Raw genomic sequence first — 13,882 nt, 5'->3', positions numbered from 1 at the left:
GCATTTGTACATGTGGGAGAGAATTATCGACACACTGTTTTCCTGTTTAACACTGTAAAGCTGCTTTTGACACGATCTGTATTGTATAAAGCGCTATATAAATAAAGGTGACTTGACTTGTTAAATATAGTGAATATAGTGACATATATGCCAGGCTTAACAGATGAGTCTTCAGTCTAAACTTGTGTCTGAGTCAATATTCCAAATGTTAAGTGTCATTTGAACAACTCCTCCTTGTTCCTCCTTTTGTATGACCAAGTTTTACATGCATTTACATGTAAAATAGATATTGCGACTACAGATCGACTTCGTCCAGTGTGTATACTCTGAAAGACAAAGGTGACACATGCCGTTTATTTATCCGTCAAATATTTGAGTATTGTATTTTGATGACTATATCTTGACTTTGCAAAAACACGCTGTTCCTCAGTTGTAACTGTGCATGCAAATGTACTTCTGGTTATTCATTGTTTAGCAGAAAATGTGATATTTTTCAGTTTTACAAAGAGTGCACAAAAAAAGTGTAAAACGTGAGTTGGAACAGTGAGGCATGATAGCAGACATGAACTATGGATTGAGTCCAAGTGAGGTACAACATTAGATAAGTATATCAATGCCCATCCTATATGGTTTAGGATGAACTTAAAGAATGTATTCATAATGATAAATTATTCAACTTTATTGTTGTATGTATTCACCTAATGCCAAGTAGAAGAACATTTTATTGAAAACGCGAATGCTAGCTGGAGAACTATAACAAGATATTTTATTGTTTTTTTTTAAAGCTGTTACACTATGAATAATGTGATTTATACAATTGTAATTTTATTTTACAGTTTTTCATTCTTTCTTATATTGATGCAAATTACCCCAACTTGTAGGCCTATTATGTTATTGGGGGTAACTCCTCGGTAACATAAATTCTTGAAGTCTTCTAAAATGGCTGAAAGATGTGCCCATAGTGTGAGTTCTAGACTAACGGAAGTTATTTATGTTTAAGGCTGGAATACACTACAGAACTTTTAAAATGGGAACAGATTTAATAACACTGGGCATACACTTGCTGACTTTGTAAATGGTTACAGGGAAAAACTGGACATCATACACGACTGAAGATCACACACTACTAGTTTCAGGTAATTAAAAAAAAAAAACTCATGCAGAAATGTGCACATTGCTAGACGACATGTGAGAAATGAAAATATGTGTTCTAAAATCACCTCAAAATATCAAACATGTATGATATCCTCCGACTGAATGCAATCATAGTCTGAAGCTAAAAATCAGTCTTGCTGAAGTCTTGTAGTATTCCTCAATTTGCTATCACATCTTCAGGTTATCATTTGCTACAAAGGATACAGCTGGCATGCCAATCTTCACTGATCATCTACACACACACACACACAAACACACACCAGGTGAAATCCAAGAACTTTGTCACATCACAACCCCGCCCCAATGAAATATAGATGAATGTCTAAAATTTTGATAAGCCCCCAAACCATAACTTGTCAGTCCTGTGAGCATTCAAAATAATCCTTTCAGTCTCCCCTCGGTTTAGCTTCTCTTGTTTTTACAAGAGACAGTGAGGAACAGCAAATCCTTCTGTTATGAGTAAGCATGATTATAAGATTAATAGAAAACATTAGCATAGTGCTAACCAATGCTACAGATTAAATGTGTTTTGAACACAAACCATGCTAATGTCTTTTGTTTTTCCTCCCTACACAATTAAAATCAGTTAAGTCCAATGTTTTTTTTTTGGAGTCCATTGACTAATTTGACCCAATTGATCCCATTTTGTTTTAAAATATCTTAATTTCTGTTTCACAGATTCACCGAAGATTTGCAGTGACATGAGTGTGAGTAAAAGATGACAACATTTTCATTTTTGGGTGGACTATCCCTTAAAAATAATTGGGGGGAAAATCTGCAGTGCAGTAAGACAACTGGTATTATGAATTATATTACAAGAAGTCTTAATATCTTATTTGGTGTATCTTTTTAAGTAAATGTGTCTTGTTGTGAGGATTTTTAACTGGAAAACCAGGCAAAAATAATTAAGAATATTTTTAGTGTTATCTGAGGAAAGTGCCAGTCTTTTGGTTGGTACAACAAGATCTCCCTCAAGAGCTGACCTAATTTGCATCAGTCATTCAGCTCTCTATTCCTTCCAAGTCGCTGTGGTTAAGCCATGGAAAGTCCACATGTGACAGGTAACCTGCAGATGATCAGTTGCTCTCCTCAAATAAGAGCTGTTCCTCAAGGGGCTACTTTAGAGGACCATCTTTAACCTACCTGAAAGGTTCATTCGCCTTTTGAGTTTGCATAGGGATGTGTGAGAATAGTGAATGTGAGTATTTTGAGTGTTAGTCTGGGCTTTCAAGTGAGATATGAGATGTGGGTTCTGATGAAAGAGTGAGTCATAATAATGAAAACATTCTATATTAAATTGCTTCCGTTTGTCAGTTTAGCAGAGAAGGCATCTCTTCACAAATATGAAAAAGCAACAACAGAAAGCCAGGAGGACCGTAGTCATCTTAGACAGGGTAGACATATTCCATATTAAATTATATATCAAAATGAAAATTAGGACTTTAATGTCATACTGTATGCATCTTATGGCTGGAATGCTCTACAAGACTTCTTCACAGATTTTTGCATCAATTTGCAGTCTGGACGAGTCAATGCTAATTGCCAAAAGTCAGAGCCAGATTGTCTGCAGATTTTGGGCAGTCGGAGTTGACACGTTTCACTGAAAATTGCATAGTGTATGAGGGGCACAGACTTTTTTTTAACTTCAAACTTAGATTCCATCCAATCTGAAGATATCAAATATGTTTGATATTTTGATAATTGTGATATTATTTTCATTTGTCATGCATCTCCTAGCAACGAGGTGCACAATTCGTGGACGACTTGAAAAGTCTGGTAGTGTGCAATCTTTATTCATTTTGTGCATGATGCCCAGTTTTCCTTTGTAACCATTTACAAAGTCAGCAAGTGTATGATGCCTAGTGTTTTCAAATCTGCTCAGATTTAGAATGTCATGCAGGCCCGGATTGGCTAATCGGGAGCATCGGGAGGATTCCCGGTGGGCCGGTCTGTTTTTTTGGCCGTGAGGACCAGGTGTTCTGACAAATAATACTACCTATCAGATTATGCTACCAACACTGTATTTATCCTACTGTAAGGGTAGGTTTAGGGTTGGGGTAGGTGGTGAGCGTGATTTCACCAAGTACAACATGTTCCTGGATCAACATCCTTGTTGATCCTGGAACAAAATTACAATCAACCAATCAGAATAGAGATAGAACTTTTCAGGAAATATCTGTTTTAGGCTTACAATCAGAATTAGGTGCTTCTACACTCTTGTTAATGAGCTATCTTTTCCCACTGTTTTTAGGAATAAATTATGGGTAAGGTTAGGTTTAGGGGTAGGGATTGGGTTTAAGTCTATATTTTTGGACATTAATGTTGATCCAGGATCATCAAAATATGTTGATCCAGGAACATGTCTTACTTGGCAAAATCACGGTGACCTGGGGTAGATGTAGCTACATGTTAATAAAGCCTCACACCTTATTAATATCATGCTGGAAGTAAAATCTGATAGGTAGCCATATGAGTAGCAAATTCTTAATGGATAATTAATCATTCTTTTTGCGCAAATTATTGGTGTATTTGCGAACGTAGCCGTTTGAGGAAGGCTTTAAAGGGGTCATATGATGCTATTTTAAAGATCATTATTTTGTGTATTTGGTGTAACAGAATATGCTGACATGCTTTAATGTTCAAAAAACTCATTATTTTTCAAATACTGTACATTATTGTAGGTCCTCTATGCCCCGCCTCTCTCAAACACATCGTTTTCAACAAAGCCCCCTCCTTTGACAAGCGCAGTCTGCTCTGATTGGCCAGCTGACCCAATGCATTGTGATTGGCCGAACACCACAAGCATGCGTCGGAAATGTAACGCCCCTTACCATAATCGCTAGCGTCAGCTTTCAAAGTAAATATCAAGACAATTAATAATGTCCTTAGTTTTACCATCAGTAAAAAAAATTAATTAAATTAAACTTCGAAAGGGCAACAGAGTCGCGTGACAGACACAGTGATGATGCAGGATTGCCAAAGCATAGTCGGAATTGACCCTTTTTTTTGTAGAAATAGCCTTTGTGCACAACCAGCCTTGTACTCTTCTAGGTAAAAAAAACTGTCATCCATAAAATGCTTGCACAAATTCGAACATCTGGGTTGTGCTGTTCTGTTGTAAATAAATCTTAACCAATGATTCCTAATTGCATCTACTTCCGGAAGGCCAAATAAATGTAGGTATGTGGGGGCGTGTTAGAACCAGGCGTTTTAGGTAGGCGTGGTTGACTCTTAACTTTTATAAAGAATATCTCTTTGGATTTGAGACTTTAGTCTTTGCAACTTTACAGATCTTCTTTATGCACCAAGAGCTTGTAACACTCCAAAGAGAAAGGAAAACTTGAAATCGCATCATATGACCCCTTTGACCAAGCGGAAGCTGCCGAGCGCGACTCACGCTCACCGTCCGCGTTTTGGTTTGTGAAATCAGTTTGGGCGAATGCAAACAACTTATTAATCATGAATCCAACATCCAGCAAGGAAGGAAAACATTCAGTCTATCTACCTGAGGGACGTCTTTCACTATTGTAAGTTAACGCTGTTAAATAGAGAAAAAAAATAACATTAAAAAAGTTTAGCTAACTTCTAGCGTATTCTTAAACTTAGACCTCATTGAAGTACAAATACAAGCACCAGAAGCACCCCACACTCTCTAACTTTGTTTTAATAGAAAAAATATGCATTATCATTCATTCATAGGCCTATATGGTTGCAATATGTATGTAATTTCACAGTATATTCACCTCCTAAATTACTACACTACTTATGCAGTCACTATTCTATAATGGTACAACTTACTCAGGCCGATGACATTTTTTGTAGAATGACATTAAAAATATTTTTTAGAATAATTTTACATAAATAGGTTAAGCAAAACAAATGTGATCATTTCTGAGAACTTTTTAACTGCAGGCAGACATACATTATGGTACAGTACAAATATTTTGAGCATCCCTTATTCTGTCCCTTATTTTCTTATAAAGAATCACAATTGTCCCTTATTTTCCATTTCTGGAGTTATTTGGCAATTATCTGTTGACTCCCCAGACAGCGGCACCTTGCTCAGAAAAAAAAAAAGTGTTGTTGGAGATACGCGAGCAAAAAAATATAGGTAAAAAATGGATAATAGAAAGCGCAAAGACGGCGCTGAAAAGGCCAGTATAAAAAAATGTAAAAAAAAACAAAACACGAAAGCTCTAGAAAAATACAATGAATTCAAGGCTGTAGAGAACAGTGCACTATTGCAGACTTTTATGTACTGGTTTTAATTACATTATTTTAATAGCTCAGTCATGAACTAAAGTGGGCCATCTAAGGCATGAAACTCCAGGGCTGAAAATGAGTCCCACTCCGGCCCTGATGTCATGAAACGTATTCCAGCCTTTAGCTGAGATATCCTCATTGACATGGTACACCATAGTGCTTTTTTATTATCCTGACAACATTGACTACTATTTGAGTTAGTATGGTACCATTTCAATTTCACCATTTCAAATTGCTATGGTCCTATTGGTTCTCTATCCCAGTGCAAGACTGCGACTGCATTGACAGAACTAAGGGCTAAGATTCATAATGAAGGTGATTAATTGGAAGTTGATGAGCATGTTACACTAAACAAAGACTGCCAGTTTTGGCCTATGATGAAATGGTCAAAATTGTCTCAGATTGCAAAAATGGGACCAAACTTGCAAAGAAAATGCAATATTTCTTCAATGTTGTGAAGCCCAGTACAAAGGACACAAAGTACATTCGGGTGGACATAATCAAAGAGCATCTGAATGCTGATGTTCTCTTGTAGCAGAGTGATGCGAGAGAGAGAGAGAGAGAGAGAGAGAGAGAGAGAGAGCATTCTGTGTTTTATGTCATAGAACAAATCCTGAAAATGATTTTGTGCTCACCACAGACCTTAAGGCATTTAATCAAAAACAAGTAAGTGCAAATACAGAACCGTAAGTGAAAAAAATACTTATATACTTATACTTATATTATATTATATACCTGCTTGGGCCGCCGGTGTGCCTACACTCATAGAAAATAATGTATTTGAATTTTAAAGATGTTGCGCTGCGCGACGCGACGCTTTGCTTCTCGTCTGGTACGCGACTGCCTGAAACGCTGTTTTTTTCACCTCCGTGCCCAAACGTCTTTGTTTGGGCTTCCGAAAGCGGATGATGTCAGAAAACAGTGGTTGCAATTTATTTTTTAACTCTGTTCCTGAGCATTATAACCCCAATTTGCTATTGTGTGCTGCACATTTTACTGAGGACAGCTTCCACAACATGACACAGTACAGTGCCGGATTCGCCAAAAAGCTTTTGTTGAAAGACGGAGCAAGGGGCGTGGCAGTACTGAAACACCGTCTAAGCTGTTCGCCAATCACAACGCATTGGGACAGCTAACCAATCACAACACATTTTGTTTTTCGGAAGGTGGACCTTCATCAAAGCCGGAACTAATCGAGCCGTTTGTGCCAGGATGGGGAGAAAGGTATTTCAATAATGTAAATTATGTGAAAAATAATGCGTTTTTCGAACCACCAAGCATGAGAGCATGTTCTAGTACACCCCCAAAACAATGAATAAAAAAATTATGCTCTTTTGTAAAAGAGCATAATAGGACCCCTTTAAAATACATTTCAGCATCTTCACCAGCAATGTCATTGGCATGTTACAGGAAAAATGTTTGAAATCCTGGAATATTTTGATCAGTATAGATGGGTTTGTGAAGAAAAAAAACATGGGTTTGGATTTGGCCATTTTAGAAAATGGCACACACTATAAGATGCAAGAAATCTAAAGAGAGCCAGGTCTCGAGTTTTGGCCAAGCATTTCCAACGATATAGGGATGATGTAAGGCTTTCCAACCACTAGGCAGCATGGTCACAGTTGTATTTACCATGTTTTCAACATATCCGATTCTTTGGTAAAATACAGCATTTTATAAGAATGAAAAGAAATTGTTGAAAGGCGATATGGCTGACCTTGGAGCCGCATATTAACAAGCTTGCAAAGATAATGTAGTCAAGGTTTCACCTGAACAGATTTAGATGGATCTGTGGTTTTCCATTACAGACATCCGAAACTGGTATTGTATGAGAGGTTTTGCTTCGACGTTTGTGCTTTCCAAAGCTTTAGTTAACACAGTACAGCTTGTATTACTGCAATTTGGCAGCACAATGGGTATAATGAGAAGAGCTGATTCATCTGGGAGAAACAGGCTGAAGAACAGTCATAGCTAATGAGGGTGTTTTTTAAACCGACTAGTTTATTTGGCTAGTGATACCTGTGATGAAGATTATTTAAGGAGAAATTAACTGCATATGTATCCATCATCAGTCCATCCATCCTCTCAGTCTTCTTGAGGAGAAAAACAACATAATGCTCTTTAATGTCTTCCATGTGCTTTTGGGGTTCATGAGTAATCCGGAATGCACTCACTCAATCCCCTTTCTGTTCATTTTTATTGTTTTTTCTTTTTTTACTTTCTAATCTATTATGTTCTGTGTTCTTTCTTACTGTCGCTGCCAATTTCCCTCTCTCTCCTTCTCTCCCCCGTCTCCCCCCTCGCTTTCTGTTTCTCCTATATTTGCACATATGTTTCCACTCAGCCCAAAAAGGCCTCTTCCCCCAGGCTAAAAGGAGGGGCCAGATCTGGTGCCAGTTTTCATGACCTGGATCAGCGTGTTTCTGTGTACTCTCCTTTCTTTTACAGAATAATCCATATAATATTACATAACAAAATTCTCTTGAGTTACAGGCTCAGAAGTTGTTCCCACCTGTACAGCAGTGAGTTATTTGAAAGGTCTGTGTTTGGGTCTGTTGTTTGATTCATTTTTTCAGACTGCTTCATTCAGATTTTGTGTACAAGTCTTTCATAGATTTGGTTCATAATACACAGTCTCAATTATGAGATCAACTTAAATTCAAATTCTGCCTATGGAATCCTACCAAACCTTCGATCACCTTTTCTCAGGAATCAAATACTCTGACACAAAAGGCTTAATGTCCAACAGACACCGTGTCCTCAGCCACTCTAGTCTTACTCATGGCAGTCTGCCCAGTGCAAAAAGCCAAAGCCTCCAGGAAAGCATCCTATATGGGGCTGGTTTTTACGTTAGCTTTAAATTATTGTCATGGAGGAAATAAAGATTTTTTCACCTTAAAGATTTACAGGACACCTGTAGAGAAGGGCCTGTTTTCTAATACATGAGTATGATTTGAATCTTCAAGTGTGTTCTGTGTTTTTCAATTGCAATTTAATGGATGTGACAGCAGATTTTGTGCTCCATACTTTCTGATATTTTAAGATAGAAATATTAGCCAGTGCAACTCTGTATATAATTGGAGATCTTCACATCCTGAACACACATTGCTAAGAGCACTAACTTTAATGACAGAGCACCACTATTTAAAAAAAATTAACTTCTGAGTTCTCATAGTAGATGTGCTACACAGAGACCTTAAATATAAGAACTGCATGCATTAAATTCTGCCATTTACTGTCCCTCATGTTGCTCGAAACCTGTATGACTGACTTTCTTTTGTAAAAAACACAAAAGGAAGCCGAATGTTAATCCTGCAATTTTCAATACAATGAAAATAAGTGGTGACCAACACTCCAGAAAATAATTAAAAGCACCATAAACTTTATCCATAAGACTCATGAAACTAAGGCTGGCCACACACTTGAAGATTTTAAGGCCGATTTTAAGCTCGATTTGCACCCCCGAACGATCTGGGGGTGTGGCCCGATTCAAGGCTTGACCGCAAATGATATTTTATCCAAAAAGTCCATTGTGTGGTAGTTTTTTTTTCTATATTGTTTTTCACTGTACAACAGAATGCACGCCAGGAGAGCCAGCTGACAACGTCGATTGTCCTCTTCTCTAGTCACGTTTGATATCGCGAGTCTGTGAGATCTCGTGTCACTGTGAAATCGTTCCTACTATCAACAAGTGTGTGGTCTCATGGTCTGGTTGAATCATCTAGTGTGTGCGTTCAGAGGATTATAAGGCTAAAAATCAGTTGAAACTGTCTTCATGTCTGTGGTCTTCCATGGTTTTAAAATCGGTTAAGATTTGAAAATCATCTAGTGTGTACCAGGCCAAAGTCTTCTGAAATCATATGTGACCCTGGACCACAAAACCAGTCATAAGTGTCAATTTTTCGAAATTTAGATTTATACATCATCCTAAAGCTGATTAAATAAGCTTTCCATTGATGTATGGTTTGTTAGGATAGGACAATATTTGGTCGAGATACGACTATTTGAAGATCTGGAATCTGAGGGTGCAAAAAAATCTAAATATTGAGAAAATCGCCTTTTAAAGTTGTCCAAATTAAGTTCTTAGCAATGCATATTACCAGTGTTAATATATTTACTGTAGGAAATTTACAAAATATCTTCATGGAACATGATCTTTACTTAATATCCTAATGATTTTTGGCATAAAAGAAAAATCGATAATTTTGACCCATACAATGTATTTTTGGCTATTGCTACAAATATACCCCAGCGACTTAAGACTGGTTTTGTGGTCCAGGGTCACATATGATAGATGTATGTGAGGAAAATACTAAATTTATGTTGTTAGATGCCGATTATCTTCTCCATCAAATCATGTCTTGTAACTGTTAAAGATGTGCCAAATTTGATTCAATTTCAAGAATATGATTTGAGAGATATTGTGGCCTACAAATGAAGGAAAATAATTTGGGTGTAGGACAACATGAGTGTAAGTACCGGTAATTAATTTTTAGGTGAACTGGCCCTTTAAGGTTCAGGTAACTTTACTTTATAAATCATCCAAGAATTCTTTTGGTGCAGTTCTCGTTTCCATGGTAACATGGACTCCTTTGATTGGTGGAGCTGCCCGCTTCAGGATTATGAGTAGTGTTATGGGTATTAAAGACAATTTGTTTAAAATTACTTTAAAATCACTCTGACTTGTGGCTTTTATGGAAGCATATATCATCACTTAACAATCTCAGAGCTCATGGAATATCTGTCTTGAAAGGTTTATACATTATCTCAAATATGTTTCTCTATGGAGAAAATGAATGAGGTTTTTATTGCACTCTGTAGAGCCTGATTTCATTGCTATATTCTCACTACAGCATATTTACAGCTGAAATTCATAACCAGACCATCAACTTCATCAATTTGGATTTATTATCATCTTTCGCAATATTATCTTGCTAAAGTCCTGCTTAAACCAAATGTCTAATGGAAATGTCTTTGAAAATGCTGTTTCGCTTTTGCTTGCTAATGTCTCGGTCCTCAGCACAGCCAGAAATAGAAAATAGCTTCTTCTGGGAATCGGCTTAGTCCTCAAAGCTCACTATACTGCTCTGATGTTGAAATAGTTTTGGGGGGGGGGCGTTGAGGGGGAGAAAAGTGCAGAACCAGATTCAGTTTCAGTTGTCTGTAAAAAGCCAGGAGTAAAGTTGTCATGGCAACACGAGTAGGTTTAAACTCCCCCAAAATTCCCCCTTAAACCGACATTAAAAAGAGTATAAAACATAATACAGAGCCATGGTACCATTTATTTTTGGGTGCAAAACTTGGAATGACTTGGTCCTTTTTATTCGGCTGTTCGGCTCAGCACGAGTTCAGGCTATGAGAGTGTTTTAATGATGCCTGCTTGAATCACATCCATCTGTTCATTATTTAGGTCTAGTTTTGCGGCTGGCTCAAATTAAAAGCTGATAGAGGCTACTTCCAGACTTCCTTCTTTGAGATGAGGTCCATGATTCCTCCAAGACTAACACTGCATTCAAAATCGCCTGTCTGAGTATACCACATTTGTATAAGAAATTACTTTGTGACCATAAAAAAAGTATGTTCTATATAGTATGAATGTGTTTAGTATGGATCACATTGTCATGTGACCAATGTCAACCATTGTGTCACTTCACTGCCATTCAGAACTCCTCTCATGTGGCCTCATTGGATAGTTAAGTGTCTATTGGATTTGCACTTTGGAATTTCGACAGAAATAGAAGGTCATCTGCATAAATTTGCCTGCTGTTTTATGGTTACTATGAATTCTGACATACTACTCTTTTCACATAGTTATTTTGCCTGCTATATAACAAAGAAGGACATTATATTGGCTCCATTGTGTAATTATAGCCCCACCCACTGTGAAATCTCATTGGTCCAAATTCCTGCTTACATAACTGTACATTAAATATTACATTTCTTTCGGCTAGCTGTGAATTTGCCACAGACAAACTGCTTGTTGCTGGAAACTTGTTACATCGTGCTTGGTGTCATTAAAAGACTGAACATTTCAGTATTATTACATACTGCTAAAGTGCACTTTCCTTAAATACTGTTTCTTGTTTCATCTTGTTTCTTGCAGGTTCCTTTCAAGTCTTCAGATCTTCTCAGAGAGAGTAGAGGAAACACCAATGGGCCACTGAACCCCATGTGAAGAGGACCTGTTTCAAGAAAAGGTCACGTAAAGGAATGTGGCCCCTTGTGGGGTCAGAGTTTAAAAGTCGGGGTCGGCCTTCATTCTTTTAATGGTGCAGTCCATTGGTTTACACTGTTCTATGTGCAGAGCAGAACTAAAAACAACCAGACATGTTCTTTCTCTTTGTCTTCTGTTGATCAGTGGGAACCAAAACAAGAGACTAGTTTAAATTAAGAAACAGTATTCCTCAAGCTTTTGAAATCTGTAGAGAACCACTAATTTAGAACACAGTTAGAGCAGTTGTCTTTGTTAATGCCAGTCTATTAAATCCTTCATACTGTATTCAAAGAGCAGCAGTAGTCTGCAAATCATGCATGTTCTTGCTCTCCCTTTATCGCTTCAGACCAGGTGGCTATGTGGAACTGCAGACTAATTAGAATTATGTAAATGAAATAATCCACTGAGTCAAATTCTGAGCCACTAACTACTAATCACTATGATTCTTATGTAATTATGCTTTGCTACAGGTGAATGACATAGCAGGCAAGGGAACATGAAGATTTGAATGTAATGATTTGAATGTTTCTTGATGTGATCTAACTGAGTATTGTATTGTTATGTATGTTGTTTTGGATCGTTTTAATAATATATTTTTGTCAAATATTCGTCATATCAATAAAGCACATTAAAATTTAAATGGTAAAAAAATAAAAACTGAGAGAGGATCTTGCTATTGCGTGACGATCCAGTCTATATTTTCAGCTTTAAAATACTGACCACTATGCTGCAGCTTTTTGTTACTGCTAATGAGACTGGAATCTCTCCCGCTGTTTAATGGGGCTAGAAAAATACCATACTTGTGCACGTTCCTCCGCCTAACCCTGGCCACATACTAAATTACTGCTTGGGCTGCTGCGCGCATTTGTATGGACTTAGCAAGATGATGAACTAGCACAGACATTTAACTCACCACCTCTGAAGAAGAGCACAGCAGTATATGTGTGGTATGTAAATACCACTTATTTGCAACATATGCAGTGCTGATACATTATTCTGAACTATCAGGCATGTTAGCTGGGTCATGAAATTTTCATATGAAACAGTCGAAATGCAAAGTGTGTAGCTCATCTATTCCAGTTTCTGTGCTCTGCAGGCATCGGCAGCAGCAGGAGGAGAAACTGCGGGCTGTGGTGATGCTCCTTTCATCTCCTCTGGCTGTGGATCAAGCAGTGTGTGCTGCCCCCACCCGCACTTACTCCTCCTCTTCCCCCTTCTTCTCTTCATCCCCCACCCAGCTCCTGTCTGGAGAAGTGCACTGATGCAGCATCCCAGCGGATTTCATTCACCATCAGCATACATCCGGTTTTTAACCCTCATGTTTGTTGAGATTGACTTTACTGTTTTTTTATTGTGTATTTCTTTTTTTTTCTTTTTTCTTTTTTTATGTTTAAGGTCCTAAAGTGGAATCCATATGCATTTAAACATTTAAAATTGTTAAATATTTATACATATTAATATATAAATATATAGATTAATAAATATAATTAATGTATACTGTTTGTCATTATTTAATGTATATTAACATTGTTTCATATATATATATATATATATATATATATATATATATTAAATTTAAATGATAAATAATATTTAAATATGATCGATATTTAAATATTTGAATGATATTTATTGTATCAATATATAAAATTATAGATGAATGTTACATTTATAAAGTAACTGTATATTATAAATAGTTTATATACAGTATATAATAAAAGATTTTTATAATATAGACAGAAGACAAAATAAGTTCAATTGACCCTGATCTTCAAATTCAAAATGTTTTCACCTCCAGGCTCTTAATGCATAGTTTTTCCTTCTGGAGCATCAGTGACCGTTTGAACCTTTTGTAATAGTTGCAAGTCCCTCAGTGGTCCTCAGTGTGAAAAGATGGACATCATACAGTCATTGTTGGAAAGGGTTAAAATACGCAAAATATGCTGGAAAACAAAATAATTTGTTGGACCTTAAGGATTTTTCTGAAGAACAGCGGGCAGTTTAACCGTTCAGGACAAACAAGGAACTCATGAACAACTATCACAAAAATAAATAAATAAATAATAATTATATATATATATATATACATATATACATATACTGTATATATATATATATATACACACATACAGTGGGGGAAAAAAGTATTTAGTCAGCCACCAATTGTGCAAGTTCTCCCACTTAAAAAGATGAGAGAGGCCTGTAATTTTCATCATAGGTATACCTCAACTATGAGAGACAAAATGAGAA

This window comes from Sinocyclocheilus grahami, unplaced genomic scaffold (assembly GCF_001515645.1).
Source record: "Sinocyclocheilus grahami isolate Dianchi unplaced genomic scaffold, SAMN03320097.WGS_v1.1 scaffold138.1, whole genome shotgun sequence".
NCBI lineage: Eukaryota > Metazoa > Chordata > Actinopteri > Cypriniformes > Cyprinidae > Sinocyclocheilus > Sinocyclocheilus grahami.
The sequence above is the reverse complement of the archived record's forward strand: the minus strand, read 5'-3'. Positions refer to the sequence as shown.